General features: G+C 41.8%; 1 long non-coding RNA gene across 3 annotated transcripts; it reads left to right on the forward strand.

Annotated features, from left to right (window-relative positions):
* Nucleotides 1-344: 344 nt before the first annotated feature.
* Nucleotides 345-3,821, forward strand: LOC109773489 (uncharacterized). 3 transcript variants are annotated; one of them, XR_012189387.1, is made up of 4 exons: nucleotides 377-503; nucleotides 573-2,799; nucleotides 2,892-3,017; nucleotides 3,458-3,821. It is a non-coding gene; the product is annotated as an uncharacterized lncRNA (long non-coding RNA). The 3 variants fall into 3 exon arrangements; XR_002235318.3 differs by having other exon boundaries at nucleotides 345-503; nucleotides 573-3,017; XR_012189386.1 differs by having other exon boundaries at nucleotides 390-503; nucleotides 573-3,017; nucleotides 3,276-3,821.
* Nucleotides 3,822-24,303: the final 20,482 nt, after the last annotated feature.

Consider the following 24,303-nt stretch of genomic DNA (forward strand, 5'->3'; position numbering starts at 1 on the left):
GCGCTGGGAATTACACTACTAGGAAAAAGTTTATACATAGTCGCTTACTAGTAGCGTGCTATATTGACCCGCGCCACTACTAATTACTAATAGCGCGCTATATTGACCCGCGCTACTAGTAAATATTATTAGTAGCGCGTGACCCAATAAAACACGCTAGTAATAAATATCTTTAATCGTACCCCACAGACAAGCCATAGTAGTAACGCGGATTGTACAGTACGCGCTACTATACTAATAAAATAGCAGTAGGGCTTGAGGTACAAGCCTCGCTACTACGGTCGGTCGACGAAACCCGCTGGTTGACCGTAATTAGTAGTAGCGCGTATTTGCTGAGCCGCGCTACCACTACCACGGGCACCCATCCCTCTATCTCGCACCGCTCGTAGAAAATCCCTCTCTCTCACCCGTGACGCCCCCCCTCTCTCCTGCGACCCCAAAACTTCGCCGGGATCCGCCACAACCGGCAACGGCGAGGCCAGAGGTGGCTGGATCCTGCACAGGTTGCTCTCTGCCCTCCTTCTTTCCCCACCCTCTCCTCCTCACCTCATCTTGTCTTCCTTTTTCTGCAGTCGCCATGGTGCGGACGGCGACGACGGCTGGAGGGGCGCACATCCGTAGGACGGGACACTGCCATGGAGATGGAGCTCCTTCTCCCCACGACGCAGAGGCCCAGAGCCTCCCTCCTTCTCCGGTGACTTGTTCTCAGGCCCCACCGCCTACCTCTGCCCCCTCTCCTTTGTTTCAGATCTATCCACCCATCGATGATACATGGCAAGTTAGGGAGTTGTTGCAGTTTGAGGTTAATCACCTTGATCGGCTGCTGTTTAATTAGGGTTGATTAGATTAATTAGCTCAGTTGGCTTCTAGAGTTTAGGAATGAATATATGGGTATGACGTGCTCTCCAAATTTAGGATTGAAGTATTTTGTTGCTGCATTCAAGTGATCTGCAGTTTTAGGCCATGTTTGATGGCAAAGTCTTGGATAACCCAAAGTATTTGAAAACTACAGTATTTTAATCTATAGGCATAAGATACCACAGTTTTGACATACAGAAGTTTTCTAGAGTATTGAGAATACTGCAAACATGTTTGGCTATTGCTTACATAAAACATAAATTAGCAATTGTTCACAGTTGCAAACACGCATGTATGTACCAAGCTCCCTGGTCCTTGCATACTTGGACAACCGCATACATAAACTTGAAAGGCCATGCACATAGCTAGCTTACCAAAAGCGGGGGCAGTTCAACTACCAGGAGCAAAGCTACTGGCTGCGCGTGGGCTGGAACACTCCGCCATCATCAGCGTCACCGTCGAGGGTCACCATGGGAACGTCCACGGTGGTGCCGACGGTGCACCAACATTAACTCAGAATAGCAAACAAAGCTCAGTCCACTTATAACCAATGATTGTGCATGATGCATCCATCCATTCTATCGGAGAGGCTGTGTTATTTTTTCTTCTTGTGCTAAGATTGATAGCATCAAGCATTATATGCTTTTGTTTCTCAAGTAGAGCCTTGTGAGATAGATGTGTGTGCCACCGTCCTTGAATGGGGTGCCTGTTCGACTGCTTCCGCGCGGCCGGCGGCGAGCCGCGCCCGCGCCCAGCTCGTCTCCTCCTCCGTCGCCCCGTCCGCCAACCCCAAGGTTTCCTCTTCTTCTTCTGTCCTGCCTCGCACGAAACCCGTGTGTGCCGTTCCCGGACACGGATCAGCTAGCTGTGGGGGTGCGGAACCCGTGCTGAATTTTGTCTGACTAGTGACGCATGTGCATCAGTTTCAGCATTTTCAGTACACAAAGAGGGATTATGTCTTTATATGCAGTCGAACTACATGATTCAGTCCAATACTGGTTGTATAGTTAGCTTCCCTCGAAATACATGATTCGTATTGGGTTAATAATCTGCAGCTAGTTGTATTTTTAATTCACTAGCCTTTTACTCATACATGAGAGAAGTGAGAAGCTAAGTCAATAGGAGCTAAACTCAACCCTTGGCTTGTTACGTGAGCTCAAACTAGTGACTAGTGAGTGTTTCATGTACCGAACTTGGATTTCCGGTGTTTTTGTAACATCCATGTAAGGTGCATAGCAGCCCTATTTTATGCTAGATCCTTTGTTTAACCAAATTAGTTAGGGATGATAGCCCACTCATGAGCAATATTGCGAGATGTTGGTTGCCTTTTAGAGAAAATCTGGATCGTGGGGTGACTCTGGCTGTAAACTGAACTTGGTTCAGTTAAAAACTGCACTGTCAAATCTGGACAGCAAGCTTATATCTGAAAAATGAGTTAGCTAGGCTCAGAATTTTGATTTGGCCCCTTTACATAAGTTTTAGATAAAGTTCCAAGGTTTCTTTAGAGTATTTATTGTGTCGTTTGGATGTATGGTTTGAGAGCAGCCATCAGTTTAGTTTGCTGTCCCGAAATATATGTTCCTGGGTACAGTATTTTGATATGGGAGATTAGGCCCTGTTAGAGGTGGTAATAAAATAAAGTTACAACATGAAAATTTTAGAGGCTGTTCTGTAGATACTTAAACACATATCACTTGTCAGGTTTCGTTCGGTATATTAAATCCTATGAAATTATCAAAGTGGGCTGTACTATGTTGGACAGAATTTTATGTTTGGACTTGGGTGAATGTAACCAGACTTATACTCTCAGATTTGTCATAGTTGATGGTGTGAGGACTTATAATGTGATAAAGTATATACATTGTTGCAACACCAAAATCAGTGAAATATATTTCCTTTTTTTGCTGCCGATGACATCTCCTGGAATCTTGACTCCATAAAGTAAGGATTTAGATAACATCATATGTTCAGAGTTTAGTTCTTTTCTTATCTGAAACTAACATATTTTACAATGGGCATGATGGATGTTGCAGGTTCATTGATGACAGCCAAGGGTTCATGCTCGGAAATGACTACATCTTGCTCCATGTTGTCGGCTCAGCTAAAGTCCTTAATCATGAGGAGATGGGACACGTCGATTGTTACAGTACACTCGACAGGTGCATTTTGTGATATTCTAGCCAAAATATTGATAGCATGCTTGCCTGCTCGTTCTTTTCAGTTCAAATAAATGTTCCTTTTCTTATTGAATCCAAAGTAGCTAGCGGAGGTCAAGTGAAAGGCTGTTGATTGTCCCAAAGTTCTTTCCTCTACAAAAGAGTGTAATCTTAACCAATGATTGTTTCCAACATGCAAGGACGTGACCACACAAATTTATATATCTTAATCTCATATGCAATCACGCTTTTCAAGTGCAGTTACCAAGCACCGCTTTTATTTAAGGAAGAAGTTGCTGATTTTTTTATTTAAATAGTTGATACCTAAACGAGGTGAACGAGAAAATTTCTTTTCCCTATTCGTGCATGTTTGCTAGTACTATTTGGTTGAACTGCTGCAATTTGCGTACTAACAAGTTTTCACTTTCCCGACGTGGGCACAGAGGTGATCGACGCTGACTAGCACGGCCCGGTGGCGCCGTGCTCTTCAACCACTCAAAGACGGACTTCGCCGTGAAGCCTGGTTGCCACGTTGCATAGATGATCGTCCAGGTGATTTCGACGCCGAAGGTCGCCGAGGTGGAGGACCTTGACGCCATCGTCCGGGGGAGGGAGGATTCGAGTCCACCGACTTTTGAACTCCGAGCCTAGGTAGATACATCTAGAGAAGTGGTCTGTTTAGGTTGGTGATAGACCACTAGGGAAGGTACCCACCTTACGATGATGGTTGTGTGTGTCTGATGTTAAATGGAATCTTGAGATGGTTCTGTGACATGTTAAATGGAATATTGAGATGGTTCAGTGACATTCTTTGTTTTGCATTGGACGTATTACTATTCATGAATACTACATCTAATTTTTATTTTTTTAATTCCTAAATTGTTAGTAGTAGCGTGGGGAGGAAACTGAGCGCTACTAGTATATAGGATACTAGTACCGTTGGTTGTTTACCCACGCTACTACTATTTCATTAGTAGTAGCGTGTGTACGTAATAGCAGTAGCATGGGTGGCACACGCTACTACTAACAAAGTTAGTAATAGCGAGGGTTTAACCCATGCTACTACTAACTATTAGCTGTAGCGCGATACTAGTAGCGCGGGTACCCGCGCTGCTAGTAGCCATTTTACCCGCGCTGCTAGTAGCCTTTTTCCTAGTAGTGTTAGGTAAAGGTGGTGTCCAGGGGCCCCACATGGACATGTGGCACGACTAGGGGGTGGTTGCACCCCTTGTCCATGTGGCCCACTAGTGCCTCCTCTCCGGTACTTTTTGGCTCCAGTATTTTTATATATTCCAAAATAATTCTCTAGAAATTCGGTCCAATTCGGAGAACTTCTATTTCTGCACGAAAACAACACCATGGCAGTTCTGGTGAAAACAGCGTCAGCACGGGTTAGTTTCACTCAAATCATGCAAATTAGAGGACAAAACAATAACAAAAATGTTTGGAAAAGTAGATACATTGGAGACGTATCACCTCCCCCAAGCTTAACTCATTGATTGTCCTCAAGCACTTAATTGATAAACTGAAAGTGATAAAGAAAAACTTTTACAAACTCATTTGCTTTTGTAGATGTACATAAATTTAGCTAGTGATCAGATTTCAACAAAGATCATGGAATAACCGTATATATGATAACACTTAGCAGCCACATTTACTCAAATCAATAACATAACCAACTAGCGAGCAACAATACTATATCTCATACTATATCTCAGATATCAACATTTTTTCAAAATAACCATGGTACAATATGATAAAATGGTATCTCGCAAGCCTTTTCTGAGACCGTAAAACATAAATGCAGATCACATTTGAAGTTCAAGCAACGACTCTACATTGTAATTCAGCATAGAAAACATCTATTCATGCTCACATCCAACATTAATTAGACCAAATGCATGTCAAACTAAGAATGACAATAGCGCTCTTTATGTTTGTGCTTGAATGAGAAGCTAATGACTCATCAATAAATTAAAAGAATGGCCCTTCACAGAGGGGATCAGGGATTAGCTTATGTACCAAAGCTCTTTGCTTTAAATTAGAGATAATTTCATTTTGAGAGGTGTACTTTTCAGTCAACAGTTTACAATAGAGGATCTCTTCATCTTATATAAGACTAGTTGAATGCCCGTGCATTGCCACGGGATAAAAATATATTGTTATCAAACAATTAGACTAATCCAAAAAATAGTGTCACTCATCGTCACAATCGTCGTGTCTTTGTTTACCCACTGATACGTCTCCGTCGTATCTATAATTTTTGATTGTTCCATGCCAATATTCGATAACTTTTACATACTTTTGGCAACTTTTTGTACCATTTATGGGGCTAACATATTGATCCAGTGCCCAGTGCTAGTTCCTGTTTGTTACATGTTTTTTGTTCCGCAGAAACTCCATATCAAACGGAGTCCAAACGGGATAAAAACTCACGGAGATTTTTTTGGAATATATGTGAATTTTGGGAAGTGGAATCAACACGAGACGATGCCCGAGGGTCCCACGAGGGTGAGGGGCGCGCCCTGGGCCCTCGTGGCCACTCCGTAATGCGGTTGGTGCCCTTCTTTCGCCGCAAGAAAGCCAATATCCAGATAAAAATCGTGTCAAAATTTCAGCCCAATCGGAGTTACGGATCTCCGGGAATTTAAGAAACGGTGAAAGGGCAGAATAAGGGAGCGCAGAAACAGAAGGAAACAGAGAGAGAGACAGAGAGAGAGAGAGAGAGAGAGAGAGAGAGAGAGAGAGAGAGAGAGAGATCCAATCTCGGAGGGGCTCTCGCCCCTCCACCGCCATGGAGGCCATGGACCAGAGGGTAAACCCTTCTCCCATCTAGGGGGAAGGTCAAGGAAGAAGAAGAAGAAGGGGGGCTCTCCCCCCTCTCTCCCGGTGGCGCCGGAACGCCGCCGGGGCCATCATCGTGACAACGATCTACACCAACAACTTCACCACCGTCATCACCAACTCTTCCCCCCCTATGCAGCGGTGTAACCCCTCTTTTACCCGATGATCTCTACTTAAACATGGTGCTCAACGCTATATATTATTTCCCAATGATGTATGGCTATCCTGTGATGTTTGAGTAGATCCGTTTTGTCCTATGGGTTAATTGATGATCGTGATTGGTTTGAGTTGCATGTTTTATTATTGGTGCTGTCCTATGGTGCCCTCCGTGTCGCGCAAGCGTGAGGGATCCCCACTGTAGGGTTTGCAATATGTTCATGATTTTCTTATGGTGGGTGGCGTGAGTGACAGAAGCACAGACCCGATTAAGTAGTTTGTTTGCGTATGGGAGTAAAGAGGACTTTATGCCTTGTAATCCTATGGTTGGGTTTTACCTTAATGATCTTTAGTAGTTGCGGATGCTTGCTAGAGTTGCAATCATAAGTGCATATGATCCAAGAAGAGAAAGTATGTTAGCTTACGCCTCTCCCTCAAATAAAATTGCAATAATGATTACCGGTCTAGTTATCGATTGCCTAGGGACAAATAACTTTCTTGTTGGCAAAAACTTTTACTAAAACTAACTTAGTTGTGTCTTTATCTAAACAGACCCCAGCTTTTATTACATGCTCTTTATTATCTTGCAAACCTATCCTATCACACCTGCAAAGTACTTCTAGTTTTATACTTGTTCTAGGTAAAGCGAACGTCAAGCGTGCGTAGAGTTGTATCGATGGTCGATAGAACTTGAGGGAATAGTTGTTCTACCTTTAGCTCCTCGTTGGGTTCAACACTCTTATTTATAGAAAAAGGCTACAAACGATCCCCTATACTTGTGGGTTATCACCCACCTTCCTTTTGCAAGACGTCAGTTGACATATTTCTTCCTAGCCGTCCTTCCCCCATCTTTGTTCAAGTAACCATGGTTGAACCATCTTTTTGGAATCTTGTACTTGTACAAGAAAATCCAATCAATTGATTCTTTTGTTCTCTTTTTACGGACTAACCAGTTGAATATTCAAGATCAATAATTTAATATTTCAATTTCCACTCGTTTTCGTTATTTTGTTAGTTGTCTTCTCGTTTTCGTTATTATGTTAGTTGTCTTCTCGTTTTCATCAGTTCAATAGTCAGTCTTATTGCCTTACCATCACTTGGGACCCTTCTTGAAACTTCGGAAAATTTGTGAAATCAGTAGTGTTTCACTTGCAATAAAGGTGGCTAATAAAAGCAGGAGGTAGACGCGGGGAGATACATTTTGAGTGTGAAATGGTCCTCATGTACCGCGAGAGATGATCGTGTATTATATGCCTTATTTATGAATGGAAAGCTACCATGATAGATGACTCTTTGCATAAATTTGTTATTAATAAATAATAACAAACTAAAACAAATCCTCTTTCCCTCCCTCGCTCTCCCTACCTCTCGCCCTCCCCCTTTCTCTCTCCCTCCCTCCCTCGCCCTCCCTCTCCCTCTCTCTCCCTCCCTCTCCATAATTTTAAAAGCCTACCAGGAAGAAACTATAATACAACTGAATTATGCTACATGGTCAATTTTTCTTAGTTGTCTTGAGGCTTCAACTAAATAAAACTTTAACCCTTGTCTTCATCTAATGTGATCTTGCGTGAAGGCCGTCCATTTCAGCTGTAACTGCTTTGCCACTGGCCAACCATGGTGATGGGTAGAAATATGTGCATTAGCCATTGAAGCTACACCCTACATGGATTTGGCTCTGAACATGGATGTTGACCTCATTTATTCAACATGTTGAAAGGATCTGCACATCCCAATTATAACTGAGTGTAAAAAATGCAGTAAGAACATGTAGTGTTGAACCTATAAAAATCATATAGGGAAACTCTGAAATTGTAGTATAAGATTAGGTAACCTTGGACTGTATTTACGTTTACTTGAAGCTGCAAAACTCATAAGAAAATGGAAGACAATATTGTGCAGGTACAGAATGGGCGTCCCTTGTGACAAAGCAAGCCCACACACACAGATAGAGACATCTTTCTCTCCACTCCACCTTCATTCTTGTCGCCATGTCTAAGCCCTCTCTTTAAAATCTCATACTACAGAATCCTTGAACCTTTGAAATTCAACCAGAGACCACCTAATCTGAAGCATTTAATGTATATAAGCAATAGGTTGTCGAACTAAGAATAGAAAAAATTGTGACATTTTTAGTCTAATTATTCCAGAAAAATTGTTTTGGCAGCCAAAACATTTAAAAGAAGATGAGCTAGTTCATTTTGGTGAACGAAATACTTCTCTTTAGTTCACATTTGCTGAATGAAACATAATTGGATCGGTGTTGATTTCCCACAGAGTTCCCTACTAGGCACATCCTGGGAGTATGATGCACACATAATTGTTTACACACCAATGAGCACTCTTCTATTCCCTCAAGTTCTTACAACAAATAGAACTATTGTTAACCATGAATTTTCTTTTATATAGTTTTCCATCCAATCGAGAAATAATTGATGTGCCTTTTTCTTATTTTAGAAACACAAGTCCCACACTACAATGGTACAATTAAGCAGGCAATAGTCTAGTTCAGGCTCGTGATGGTTTCTTTTCAGACAATAGAGAAATTTAAAGGGCTTCAGTATGTTACTCTTACCTTTTAATTTGGATGTATTCTGCGCACCATGTCCTCTATGGCATATAGAAGGCAACCTAGCTTCCTGTTGTTGAACACAACCTCCACTACCTACCCGTACTTCTCCATGGTTCTGCCAAGCATGGCCAACAAAAATTCCAACCAATGGTACACTGGGCACTACCAGCAAAAATTCCAACCAAAGGCCCATCCAAGAAAGAAATCAAAGGTAAAACGCTAGTACCATACATACTAGGACAAATGGCGCTATGATACGTCCATTTTGCATCATGCTCTTATATCGATATTTATTGTATTATGGGCTGTTATTACACGTTATGCCACAATACTTACGTCTATTCTCTCTTATATTACGAGGTTTACATGAATAGGGAGAATGCCGGCAGCTGGAATTCTGGGCTGGAAAAGGAGCAAATATTAGAGACCTATTCTGCACAGCTCCAAAAGTCCTGAAACTTCACGGAAGTCATTTTTGGAATTTATAAAAAATATAGAGCGAAGAAAATACCAGAGGGGGCCCACACCCTGGCCACGAGGGTGGGGGGTGCCCCCTACCCCCCTGGGCGCGCCCCTGCCTCGTGGGCCCCCTGGCAGGCCTACGGTGCCCATCTTTGGCTATATGGTGTCTTCTACCCTGGAAAAAATCATAAGCAAGCTTTCGGGAAGAAACTCCGCCGCCACGAGGCGGAACCTTGGCGGAACCAATCTAGGGCTCCGGCGGAGCTGTTCTGCCGGGGAAACTTCCCTCCGGGAGGGGGAAATCATCGCCATCGTCATCACCAACGATCCTCTCATCGGGAGGGGGTCAATCTCCATCAACATCTTCACCAACACCATCTCCTCTCAAACCCTAGTTCATCTCTTGTATCCAATCTTTGTCCCAAAGCCTCAGATTGGTACCTGTGGGTTGCTAGTAGTGTTGATTACTCCTTGTAGTTGATGCTAGTTGGTTTATTTGGTGGAAGATCATATGTTCAGATCCATCATGCATATTAATACCCCTCCGATTATGAACACGAATATGATTTGTGAGTAGTTACCTTTGTTCCCGAGGACATGGGAGAAGTCTTGCTATTAGTAGTCATGTGAATTTGGTATTCGTTCGATATTTTGATGAGATGTATGTTGTCTTTCCTCTAGTGGTGTCATGTGAACGCCGACTACATGACACTTCACCATTGTTTGGACCTAGAGGAGGGCATGGGGAAGTAATAAGTAGATGATGGGTTGCTAGAGTGACAGAAGCTTAAACCCTAGTTTATGTGTTGCTTAGTAAGGGGTTGATTTGGATCCATATGTTTCATGCTATGGTTAGGTTTACCTTAATACTTCTTTTGTAGTTGCAGTTGCTTGCAATAGAGGTTAATCATAAGTGGGATGCTTGTCCAAGAAAGGGCAGCACCCAAGCACCGGTCCACCCACATACCAAATTATCAAAGTAACGGACGCGAATCATATGAGCTTGATGAAAGACGATAATTCCCATGTGTCCTCGGGAGCGCTTTTCTCTATATAAGAGTTTGTCCAGGCTTGTAATTTGCTACAAAAAGGATTGGGCCATCTTGCTGCACCTTATTTACTTTCATTACTTGTTACCCGTTACAAATTACCTTATCACAAAACTATCTGTTACCGATAATTTCAGTGCTTGCAGAAAATACCTTATTGAAAACCGCTTGTCATTTCCTTCTGCTCCTCGTTGGGTTCGACACTCTTACTTATCGAAAGGACTACGATAGATCCCCTACACTTGTGGGTCATCAAGACTCTTTTCTAGCGCCGTTGCCGGGGAGTGAAGCACCTTTGGTAGGTGGAATTTGGTAAGGAAAAATTTATATAGTGTGCTGAAATTTACTGTCACTTGTTACTATGGAAAACAATCCTTTGAGGGGTTTGTTCGGGGTATCTTCACCCCGTCTGGAACCACAATTAGCTACCACTCAACCTACTGAACCTACTGAAAATGTTTACTTTGAAATTCCTTCGGGTATGATAGAGAAACTGCTAGCTAATCCTTTTGCAGGAGATGGAACATTGCATCCCGATTTACACTTAATCTATGTGGATTAAGTTTGAGGATTATTTAAGCTTGCAGGTATGCCCGAGGATGTCATCAAGAAGAAGGTTTTCCCTTTATCTTTGAAGGGAGATGCATTGACATGGTTTAGGCTATGTGATGATATTGTCGGGGAACATAGTAATTTCAAAAAATTCCTACGCACACACAAGATCATGGTGATGCATAGCAACGAGAGGGGAGAGTGTGTCCACGTACCCTCGTAGACCGAAAGCGGAAGCGTTAGCACAACGCGGTTGATGTAGTCGTACATATTCACGATCCGACCGATCCAAGTACCGAACACACGGCACCTCTGAGTTCAACACACGTTCAGCTCGATGACGTCCCACGAACTCCGATCCAGCAGAGCTTTGCGGGAGAGTTCCGTCAGCACGACGACGTGATGACGGTGTTGATGATGCTACCGACACAGGGCTTCGCCTAAGCACCGCTATGATATAACCGAGGTGGACTATGGTGGAGAGGGGCACCGCACACGGCTAAAAGATCCAAGAGATCAATTGTTGTGTCTTTGGGGTGCTCCTCTCCTCCGTATATAAAGGGGGGAGGAGAGGGCCGGCCAAGGGGAGGAGGCGGGCCCAAGGGGGGAGTCCTACTCCCACCGGGAGTAGGACTCCTCCTTTTCCTATTTGGAGAGGGAGAGGGAAGGAAGAGGAAGGAGGGACGAAGGAACGGGGGGTGCAGCCCCCCTCCAAATTCGGATTGGACTTGGGGGGCCTCCCTTGCTCCTTTCCCCTCCTTTCCACTAAAGCCCATTAAGGCCCATATACCTCCCGGGGGGTTCCGATAACCTCCCGGTGCTCCGGTATTATCCCGATCTCACCCGGAACCATTCCGGTATGCAAATATAGTCGTCCAATATATCGATCTTTATGTATCGACCATTTCGAGACTCCTCGTCATGTCCATGATCACATCCGGGACTCCGAACTACCTTCGGTACATCAAAACACATAAACTCATAATATAACCGTCATCGATCTTTAAGCGTGCGGACCCTACGGGTTGGAGAACTATGTAGACATGACCGAGACATGTCTCCGGTCAATAACCAATAGCGGAACCTGGATGCTCATATTGGCTCCTACATATTCTACGAAGATCTTTATCGGTCAAACCGCATAACAACATACGTTGTTCCCTTTGTCATCGGTATGTTACTTGCCCGAGATTCGATCGTCGGTACCACAATACCTAGTTCAATCTCGTTACCGGCAAGTCTCTTTACTCGTTCCGTAATACATCATCCCACAACTAACTCATTAGTTACAATGCTTGCAAGGCTTATAGTGATGTGTATTACCGAGTGGGCCCAGAGATACCTCTCCGAAAATCGGAGTGACAAATCCTATTCTCGAAATACGCCAACCCAACAAGTACCTTCGGAAACACCTGTAGAGCACCTTTATAATCACCCAGTTACGTTGTGACGTTTGGTAGCACACAAAGTGTTCCTCCGGTAAACGGGAGTTGCATAATCTCATAGTCATAGGAACATGTATAAGTCATGAAGAAAGCAATAGCAACATACTAAACGATCAAGTGCTAAGCTAACGGAATGGGTCAAGTCAATCACATCATTCTCCTAATGATGTGATCCCGTGAATCAAATGACAACTCATTTTTATGGCTAGGAAACATAACCATCTTTGATCAACGAGCTAGTCAAGTAGAGGCATACTAGTGACACTCTGTTTGTCTATGTATTCACACATGTATTACGTTTCCGGTTAATACAATTCTAGCATGAATAATAAACATTTATCATGAGAATAAGGAAATAAATAATAACTTTATTATTGCCTCTAGGGCATATTTCCTTCAATCTCCCACTTGCACTAGAGTCAATAATCTAGTTCATATCGCCATGTGATTTAACACCAATAGTTCACATCACCATGTGATTAACACCCATAGTTCACATCGTCATGTGACCAACACCCAAAGGGTTTAATAGAGTCAATAATCTAGTTCACATCACTATGTGATTAACACCCAAAGAGTACTAAGGTGTGATCATGTTTTGCTTGTGAGAGAAGTTTAGTCAACGGGTCTGCCACATTCAGATCCGTATGTATTTTGCAAATTTCTATGTCAACAATGCTCTGCACGGAGCTACTCTAGCTAATTTCTCCCACTTTCAATATGTATCCAGATTGAGACTTAGAGTCATCTGGATCAGTGTCAAAACTTGCATCGATGTAACCCTTTACGACGAACCTTTTGTCACCTCCATAATCGAGAAACATATCCTTATTCCACTAAGGATAATTTTGACCGCTGTCCAGTGATCTACTCCTAGATCACTATTGTACTCCCTTGCTAAACTCAGTGTAGGATATACAATAGATCTGGTACACAGCATGGCATACTTTATAGAACCTATGGCTGAGGCATAGGAAATGACTTTCATTCTCTTTCTATCTTCTGCCGTGGTCGGGCTTTGAGTCTTACTCAATTTCACACCTTGTAACACAGGCAAGAACTCTTTCTTTGACTGTTCCATTTTGAACTACTTCGAAATCTTATCAAGGTATGTACTCATTGAAAAAACTTATCAAGCGTCTTGATCTATCTCTATAGATCTTGATGCTCAATATCTAAGCAGCTTCACCGAGGTCTTTCTTTGAAAAAACTCCTTTCAAATACTCCTTTATGCTTTCCAGAAAATTCTACATCATTTTCGATCAACAATATGTCATTCACATATACTTATCAGAAAGGCTGTAGTGCTCCCACTCACTTTCTTGTAAATACAGGCTCCACCGCAAGTGTGTATAAAACTATATGCTTTGATCACACTATCAAAACATACATTCCAACTCCGAGATGCTTGCACCAGTCCATAAATGGATCACTGGTGTTTACACACTTTGTTAGCATCTTTTGGATTGACAAAACCTTCTGGTTGCATCATATACAACTCTTCTTTAGGAAATCCATTAAGGAATGCAGTTTTGACTTCCATTTGCCAAATTTTTCATAAAATGCGGCAATTGCTAACATGATTCGGACAGACTTAAGCATCGCTACGAGTGAGAAAATCTCATCATAGTCAACAGCTTGAACTTTGTCAAAACCTTTTTCGACAAGTCTAGCTTTGTAGATAGTAACACTACTATCAGCGTCCGTCTTCCTCTTGAAGATCCATTTATTTTCTACGGCTTGCCGATCATCGGGCAAGTCAACCAAAGTCCACACTTTGTTCTAATACATGGATCCCATCTCAGATTTCATGGCCTCAAGCCATTTCGCGGAATCTGGGCTCATCATCGCTTCATAGTTCGTAGGTTCGTCATGGTCAAGTAACATGACCTCGAGAACAGGATTACCATACCACTCTGGTGCGGATCTCACTCTGGTTGACCTACGAGGTTTGGTAGTAACTTGATCTGAAGTTACATGATCATCATCATTAGCTTCCTCACTAATTGGTGTAGGAGTCACAGGAACAAATTTCTGTGATGAACTACTTTCCAATAAGGGAGCAGGTACAGTTACCTCATCAAGTTCTACTTTCCTCCCACTCACTTCTTTCGCGAGAAACTCCTTCTCTAGAAACGATCCATTATAAGCAACGAATATCTTGCCTTCGGATCTATGATAGAAGGTGTACCCAACTGTATCCTTTGGGTATCCTATGAAGACACATTTCTCCAATTTGGGTTTGAGCTTATCAGGATGAAACTTTTTCACATAAGCATCGCAACCCCCAATTTTCAGAAATGACAACTTTTGGTTTCTTGCCAAACCAAAGTTCATAAGGTGTCGTCTCAACGGATTTAGATGGTGCCCTATTTAACGTGAATGCAACTGTCTCTAATGCATAACCCCAAAAGGATAGTGGTAAATCGGTAAGAGACATCATAGATTGCACTATATCCAATAAAGTACGGTTATGACGTTCGGACACACCATTATGCTGTGGTATTCTAGGTGGCATGAGTTTGTGAAACTATTCCACATTGTTTTAATTGAAGGCCAAACTTGTAACTCAAATATTCGTCTCCGCGATCAAATCACAGAAAAACTTTTATTTTCTTGTTACAATGATTGTCCACTTCACTCTGAAATTCTTTGAACTTTTCAACTGTTTCAGTTTCATTAAGTAGATATACCCATATCTGCTCAAATCATCTGTGAAGGTCAGGAAATAACAATACCCGCCGCGAGCCTCAACACTCATCGGACCGCATACATCGATATGTATTATTTCCAATAAGTCAGTAGCTCGCTCAGTTGTTCCGGAGAACAGAGTCTTAGTCATCTTGCCCATGAGGCATGGTTCGGAAGCATGAACTGATTCATAATCAAGTGATTCCAAAAGCCCATCAGCATGGATTTTCTTCATGCGCTTTACACCAATGTGACCTAAACGGCAGTGCCACAAATAAGTTGCACTATCATTATTAACTTTGCATATTTTGGCTTCAATATTATGAATATGTGTATCACTACGATCGAGATCCAACAAACCATTTTCATTGGGTGTATGACCATAGAAGGTTTTATTCATGTAAACAGAACAACAATTATTCTCTAACTTAAATGAATAACCGTATTGCAATAAACATGATCAAATCATATTCATGCTCAACGCAAACACCAAATAACAATTATTTAGGTTCAACACTAATCCCGAAAGTATAGGGAGTGTGCGATGATGATCATATTAATCTTGGAACTACTTCCAACACACATCGTCACTTCACCCTTAACTAGTCTTTGTTCATTCTGCAACTCCCGTTTCGAGTTATTAATCTTAGCAACTGAACTAGTATCAAATACTAAGGGGTTGCTATAAACACTAGTACAGTACACATCAATAACATGTATATCAAATATACCTTTGTTCACTATGCCATCCTTCTTATCCGCCAAGTATCTAGGGCAGTTCCACTTATAGTGACCAGTCCCTTTGTAGAAGAAGCACTTAGTCTCAGGCTTAGGTCTAGACTTGGGCTTCTTCACTTGAGCAGCAACTTGCTTGCCGTTCTTCTTGAAGTTCCCCTTCTTCCTTTGCCCTTTTCTTGAAACTCGTGGTCTTGTCAACCATCAACACTTGATGTTTTTCTTGATTTCTACCTTCGTCGATTTCAGCATCACGAAGAGCTTGGGAATCGTTTCCGTTATCCCTTGCATATTATAGTTCATCACGAAGTTCTAGTAACTTGGTGATAGTGACTAGAGAACTCTTCCAATCACTATCTTATCTGGAAGATTAACTCCCACTTGATTCAAGTGATTGTAGTAATCAGATATTCTGAGCACATGCTCACTAGCTGAGCAATTCTCCTCCATCTTGTAGGCAAAGTACTGTCATAGGTCTCATACCTCTCGACACGGGCATGAGTATGAAATACTAATTTCAACTCTTGGAACATCTCATATGCTCCGTGGCGTTTCAAAAAACGTCTTTGAAGCCCCGATTCTAAGCCGTAAAGCATGGTGCACTAAACTATCAAGTAGTCATCATATCGAGCTTGCCAAACGTTCATAACATTTGCAGTTGCTCCTGCAATCGGTCTGTCACCTAGTGGTGCATCAAGGACATAATTCTTCTGTGCAACAATGAGGATAATCCTCAGATCACGGATCCAATCCGTATCATTGCTACTAACATCTGTCAACTTAGTTTTCTCTAGGAACATATAAAAAATAAAACAGGGGAGCTAAACGCGAGCAATTGATCTACAACATAGATATGCTAATACTACCAGGACTAAGTTCATGATAAATTAAAGTTCAATTAATCATATTACTGAAGAACTCCCACTTAGATAGACATCCCTCTAATCATCTAAGTGATCACGTGATCCAAATCAACTAAACCATGTCCGATCATCACGTGAGATGGAGTAGTTTCAATGGTGAACATCACTATGTTGATCATATCTACTATATGATTCACGCTCGACCTTTCGGTCTCAGTGTTCCGAGGCCATATCTGCATATGCTAGGCTCGTCAAGTTTAACCTGAGTATTCCGCGTGTGCAACTGTTTTGCACCCGTTGTATTTGAACGTAGAGCCTATCACACCCGATCATCACGTGGTGTCTCAGCACGAAGAACTTTCGCAACGGTGCAGGGAGAACACTTATACCTTGAAATTTAGTGAGAGATCATCTTATAATGCTACCGTGATCTAAGCAAAATAAGATGCATAAAAGATAAACATCACATGCAATCAATATAAGTGATATGATATGGCCATCATCATCTTGTGCTTGTGATCTCCATCTCTAAAGCACCGTCATGGTCACCATCGTCACCGGCGCGACACCTTGATCTCCATCATAGCATCGTTGTCATCTCGCCAACTATTGCTTCTACGACTATCGCTACCGCTTAGTGATAAAGCAATTACAGGGTGATTGCATTGCATACAATAAAGCGACAACCATATGTCTCCTGCCAGTTGCTGATAACTCGGTTACAAAACATTATCTCATACAATAAAATATAGCATCATGTCTTGACCATATCACATCACAACATGCCCTGCAAAAACAAGTTAGACGTCCTCTACTTTGTTGTTGCAAGTTTTACGTGGCTGCTATGGGCTGAGCAAGAACCGTTCTTACCTACGCATCAAAACCACAACGATAGTTCATCAAGTTAGTGCTGTTTTAACCTTCTCAAGGACCGACCGTAGCCACACTCGGTTCAACTAAAGTTCGAGAAGATGACACCCGCCAGCCACCTGTGTGCAAAGCACGTCGGTAGAACCAGTCTCGCGTAAGCGTACGCGTAATGTCGGTCCGGGCCGCTTCATCCAACAATACCGCCGAACCAAAGTATGACATGCTGGTAAGCAGTATGACTTGTATCGCCCACAACTCACTTGTGTTCTACTCGTGCATATAACATCTACGCATAAACCTGGCTCGGACGCCACCGTTGGGGAACGTAGTAATTTCAAAAAAAAATCTACGCACACACAGGATCATGGTGATGCATAGCAACGAGAGGAGAGAGTGTGTCCACGTACCCTCGTAGACCGAAAGCGGAAGCGTTAGCACAACGCGGTTGATGTAGTCGTATGTCTTCACGATTCGACCGATCCAAGTACCGAACGCACGACACCTCCAAGTTCAGCACACGTTCAGCTCGATGACGTCCCACGAACTCCGATCCAACAGAGCTTTGTGGGAGAGTTCCGTCGGCACGACGGCGTGATGACGGTGTTGATGATGCTACCGACACAGGCTTCGCCTAAGCACCGCTACGATATAACCGAGGTGGACTATGGTGGAGAGGGGCACCGCACACGGCTAAAAGATCCAAGAGATCAATTTTTGTGTCTTTGGGGTGCCCCTCTCCTCCGAATATAAAGGGGGGAGGAGAGGGCCGGCCAAGGGGAGGAGGCGCGCCCAAGGGGGGAGTCCTACTCCCACCGGGAGTAGGACTCCTCCTTATCCTATTTGGAGAGGGAGAGGGAAGGAAGAGGAAGGAGGGAGGAAGGAAAGGGGGGCCGGCCCCCTCCCAATTTGGATTGGGCTTGGGGGGGCGCCCCCTCCCTTGCTCCTTTCCCCTCCTTTCCACTAAAGCCCATTAAGGCCCATATACCTCCCGGGGGGTTCCGATAACCTCCCGGTGCTCCGGTATTATCCCAATCTCACCCGGAACCATTCCGGTATCCAAATATAGTCGTCCAATATATCGATCTTTATGTATCGACCATTTCGAGACTCCTCGTCATGTCCGTGATTAGATCGGGGACTCCGAACTACCTTCGGTACATCAAAACACATAAACTCATAATATAACCGTCATCGAAACTTTAAGCATGCGGACCCTACGGGTTCGACAACTATGTAGACATGACTGAGACATGTCTTCGGTCAATAACCAATAGCGGAACCTGGATGCTCATATTGGCTCCTACATATTCTATGAAGATCTTTATCGGTCAAACCGCATAACAACATACGCTGTCCCTTTGTCATCGGTATGTTACTTGCCCGAGATTCGATCGTCGGTATCTCAATACCTAGTTCAATCTCGTTACCGGCAAGTCTCGTTACTCGTTTCGTAATACATCATCCCGCAACTAACTCATTAATTAGTTACAATGCTTGCAAGGCTTATAGTGATGTGCATTACCGAGTGGGCACAGAGATACCTCTACGACAACCGGAGTGACAAATCCTAATCTCGAAATATGCCAACCCAACAAGTACCTTCGGAGACACCAGTAGAGCACCTTTATAATCACCCAGTTACGTTGTGACGTTTGGTAGCACACAAAGTGTTCATCCGGTAAACGGGAGTTGCATAATCTCATAGTCATAGGAACATGTATAAGTCATGAAGAAAGGAATAGCAACATACTAAACGATCAAGTGCTAAGCTAACGGAATGGGTCAAGTCAATCACATCATTCTCCTAATGATGTGATCCCGTTAATCAAATGACAACTCATGTCTATGGCTAGGAAACATAACCATCTTTGATCAACGAGCTAGTCAAGTAGAGGCATACTAGTGACACTCTGTTTGTCTATGTATTCACACATGTATTATGTTTCCGGTTAATACAATCCTAGCATGAATAATAAACATTTATCATGAGAATAATGAAATAAATAATAACTTTATTATTGCCTCTAGGGCGTATTTCCTTCAATCTCCCACTTGCACTAGTGTCAATAATCTAGTTCATATCGCCATGTGATTTAACACCAATAGTTCACATCACCATGTGATTAACACCCATAGTTCACATCGTCATGTGACCAACACCCAAAGGGTTTACTAGAGTCAATAATATAGTTCACATCGCTATGTGATTAACACCCAAAGAGTACTAAGGTGTGATCATGTTTTGCTTGTCAGAGAAGTTTAGTCAACGGGTCTGCCACATTCAGATCCGTATGTATTTTGCAAATTTCTATGTCAACAATGCTCTGCACGGAGCTACTCTAGCTAATTTCTCCCACTTTCAATATGTATCCAGATTGAGACTTAGAGTCATCTGGATTAGTGTCAAAACTTGCATCGACGCAACCCTTTACGACAAACCTTTTGTCACCTCCATAATCGAGAAACATATCCTTATTCCACTAAGGATAATTTTGACCACTGTCTAGTGATCTACTCCTAGATCACAATTGTACTCCCTTGCTAAACTCAGTGTAGGGTATACAATACATCTGATACACATCATGGCATACTTTATAGAACCTATGGCTGAGGCATAGGAAATGACTTTCATTCCCTTTCTATCTTCTGCCGTGGTCGGGCTTTGACTCTTACTCAATTTCACACCTTGTAACACAGGCAAGAACTCTTTCTTTGACTGTTCCATTTTGAACTAGTTCAAAATCTTGTCAAGGTATGTACTCGTTGAAAAAACTTATCAAGCGTCTTGATCTATCTCTATAGATCTTGATGCTCAATATCTAAGCAGCTTCACCGAGGTCTTTCTTTGAAAAAACTCCTTTCAAATACTCCTTTATGCTTTCCAGAAAATTCTACATCATTTCCGATCAACAATATGTCATTCACATATACTTATCAGAAAGGCTGTAGTGCTCCCACTCACTTTCTTGTAAATACATGCTTCACCGCAAGTATGTATAAAACTATATGCTTTGATCACACTATCAAAACGTACATTCTAACTCCGAGATGCTTGCACCAGTCCATAAATGGATCACTGGTGTTTTCACACTTTGTTAGCATCTTTTGGATTGACAAAACCTTCTGGTTGCATCATATACAACTCTTCTTTAGGAAATCCATTAAGGAATGCAGTTTTGACATCCATTTTCCAAATTTCATAAAATGCGGCAATTGCTAACATGATTCGGACAGACTTAAGCATCGCTACGAGTGAGAAAATCTCATCATAGTCAACACCTTGAACTTTGTCAAAACCTTTTTCGACAAGTCTAGCTTTGTAGATAGTAACACTACTATCAGCGTCCGTCTCCCTCTTGAAGATCCATTTATTTTCTACGGCTTGCCGATCATCGGGAAAGTCAACCAAAGTCCACACTTTGTTCTCATACATGGATCCCATCTCAGATTTCATGGCCTCAAGCCATTTCGCGGAATCTGGGCTCATCATCGCTTCCTCATAGTTCGTAGGTTCGTCATGGTCAAGTAACATGACCCCGAGAACAGGATTACCGTACCACTCTGGTGCGGATCTCACTCTGGTTGACCTATGAGGTTCGGTAGTAACTTGATCTGAAGTGACATGATCATCATCATTAGCTTCCTCACTAATTGGTGTAGGAGTCACAGGAACAAATTTCTGTGATGAACTACTTTCCAATAAGGGAGCAGGTACAGTTACCTCATCAAGTTCTACTTTCCTCCCACTCACTTCTTTCGCGAGAAACTCCTTCTGTTGAAAGGATCCATTATAAGCAACGAATATCTTGCCTTCGGATCTGTGATAGAAGGTGTACCCAACTGTCTCCTTTGGGTATCATATGAAGACACATTTCTCCTATTTGGGTTTGAGCTTATCAGGATGAAACTTTTTCACATAAGCATCGCAACCCCCAATTTTAAGAAACGACAACTTTTGGTTCCTTGCCAAACCAAAGTTCATAAGGTGTCGTCTCAACGGATTTAGATGGTGCCCTATTTAACATGAATGCAGCTGTCTCTAATGCATAACCCTAAAAGGATAGTGGTAAATCGGTAAGAGACATCATAGATTGCACTATATCCAATAAAGTATGGTTATGATGAAGGTAAGGAGTCAGGTATAACACCTAAGTTTGATTGTGTTAAATCTTTTATGGATACCGATGCTTTCCGTGAATTTAGCACTAAATATGGACTTGACTCTGAGATAGTAGCCTCTTTCTGTGAATAATTTGCTACTCATGTTGATCTCCCTAAGGAGAAGTGGTTTAAATATAATCCTCCCATTGACGTAAAAGTAGTTGCACCTATTAAAGTTGAAGAAAAGACTATCACTTATAATGATCCTATTGTTCCTACTACTTATGTTGAGAAACCACCTTTTCTTGTTAGAATAAAGGATCATGCTAAAGCTTCAACTGTAGTCAACAAAAGTAAGATTAGGACACACAAACCCCCTGAGCAAGTTAAAGTTGAACATAAAATTGCTATGGTTAAAGATCTATTGGCTGATAATATCGATGGGCATGTTATTTACTTCTGTGATGAGACTGCTAGAATTGCTAAACCTGGTGCTAAAGATAAACATAGACCTGTGGTAGGCATGCCTGTTATTTCTGTTAAAGTAGGAGATCATTGTTATCATGGCTTGTGTGATATGGGTGCTAGTGCTAGTGCAATACCTCGTTCTTTATACAAAGAAATTATGCATGATATTGCACCTGCTGAGATAGAAGATATCGATGTTACCATTAAGCTTGCCAATAGAGATACTATTTCACCGATTGGGATTGTTAGAGATGTTGAAGTCTTGTGTGGGAAGGTTAAATATCCTGCTGATTTTCTTGTTCTTGGTTCCCCACAAGATAGCTTTTGTCCCATTATATTTGGTAGACCCTTCTTGAACACTGTTAATGCTAGGATAGACTGCAAAAAGGATGTTGTTACTATTGGTTTGGGTGATATGTCTCATGAGTTTAATTTTGCTAAATTTAGTAGACAACACCGTGATGAGGAATTGCCTAGTAAAGATGAAATTATTGGTCTTGCTTCTATTGTCGTGCCTCCTAATGATACTTTAGAACAATATTTGCTCGACCATGAAAATGATATGTTTATGAATGAAAGAAGGGAAATAGATGAAGTATTCTTTAAATAGGGACCTATTTTGAAACACAACTTGCCTATTGAAATTCTAGGGTATCCTCCTCCACCCAAAGGTGATCCTGTGTTTGAGCTTAAACCATTACCTGATACTCTTAAATATGCTTATCTTGATGAAAAGAAGATATATCCTGTTATTATTAGTGCTAACCTTTCAGAGAAGGAGGAAGAGAAATTATTGAAAACTATGAAGAAGCACCGTGCTGCTATTGGATATACTCTTAATGATCTTAAGGGCATTAGTCCCACTCTATGTCAACACAAAATAAATTTGGAGAAAGACGCCAAACCAGTTATTGATCACCAACGATGGCTAAATCCTAAGATGAAAGAAGTGGTATGAAAGGAAATATTAAAGCTCCTTGAGGCAGGGATAATTTATCCCGTTGCTGATAGTCAGTGGGTAAGTCCTGTCCATTGTGTCCCTAAGAAGGGAGGTATTACTGCCTTTCCTAATTATAAAGATGAATTGATCCCGCAAAGAATTATGGTAATTGATTTCCGCAAACTAAATAAAGCTGCTAAAAAGGATCATTACCCTTTTCCTTTTATTGATCAAATGCTAGAAAGATTATCCAAACATACACAGTTTTTCTTTCTAGATGGTTACTCTGGTTTCTCTCAAATACCTCTGTCAGCTGAGGATCAAGAAAATACCACTTTTACTTGCCTTTCGGTACTTTTGCTTATAGACGTATGCCTTCTGGTTTATGTAATGCACCTGCTACCTTTCAAAGATGCATGATGGCTATATTTTCCGACTTTTGTGAAAAGATTTGCGAGGTTTTCATGGATGATTTCTCCGTTTATGGATCCACTTTTGATGATTGCTTGAGCAACCTTGATCATGTTTTGCAGAGATGTGAAGAAACTAATCTTGTCTTGAATTGGGAGAAATGCCACTTTATGGTTATTGAAGGCATTGTCTTGGGGCATAAAATTTCTGAAAGAGGCATTGAAGTTGATAAAGCTAAAGTTGATGCTATTGAAAAGATGCAGTGTCCTAAGGACATCAAAGGTATAAGAAGTTTTCTGGGTCATGCAGGTTTTTATAGGAGGTTCATTAAGGACTTCTCAAAAATTTCTCGGCCTCCGACTAATCTATTACAAAAAAATATTCCTTTTGTCTTTGATGATGATTGTGTAGAGGCATTTGAAATACTTAAGAAAGCCTTGATTTCTGCACCTATTGTTCAGCCACCTGATTGGAATTTACCTTTCAAATTATGTGTGATGCTAGTGATTATGCTGTAGGTGCTGTTCTAGGGCAAAGAGTTGATAAGAAATTAAATGTTATTCAATATGCTAGTAAAAATCTAGACAATGCCCAGAGAAATTATGCTACTACTGAAAAAGAAATTTTAGCAGTTGTTTTTGCTTGTGATAAGTTCAGACCTTATATTGTGGATTCTAAAGTAACTATTCATACTGATCATGCTGCTATTAAATACCTTATGGAAAAGAAAGACGCTAAACCTAGACTTATTAGATGGGTTCTCTTGGTACAAGAATTTGAATTACATATTATTGATAGAAAGGGAGCTGAGAACCCCGTTGCAGACAACTTTTCTAGGTTAGAGAATGTTCTTGATGACCCACTACCTATTGATGATAGCTTTCCTGATGAACAATTGGCTGTCATAAATGCTTCTCAAACTGCTCCATGGTATGCTGATTATGCTAATTACATTGTTGCTAAATTTATACCACCTAGTTTCACATACCAGCAAAAGAAAAAGTTTTTCTATGATTTGAGACATTACTTTTGGGATGACCCACATCTTTATAAAGAAGGAGTAGATGGTGTTATTAGACGTTGTGTACCCGAGCATGAACAGGAACAGATCCTACGCAAGTGTCACTCCGAGG

Source organism: Aegilops tauschii, chromosome 7, assembly GCF_002575655.3.
Source record: "Aegilops tauschii subsp. strangulata cultivar AL8/78 chromosome 7, Aet v6.0, whole genome shotgun sequence".
NCBI classification, from domain to species: domain Eukaryota; kingdom Viridiplantae; phylum Streptophyta; class Magnoliopsida; order Poales; family Poaceae; genus Aegilops; species Aegilops tauschii.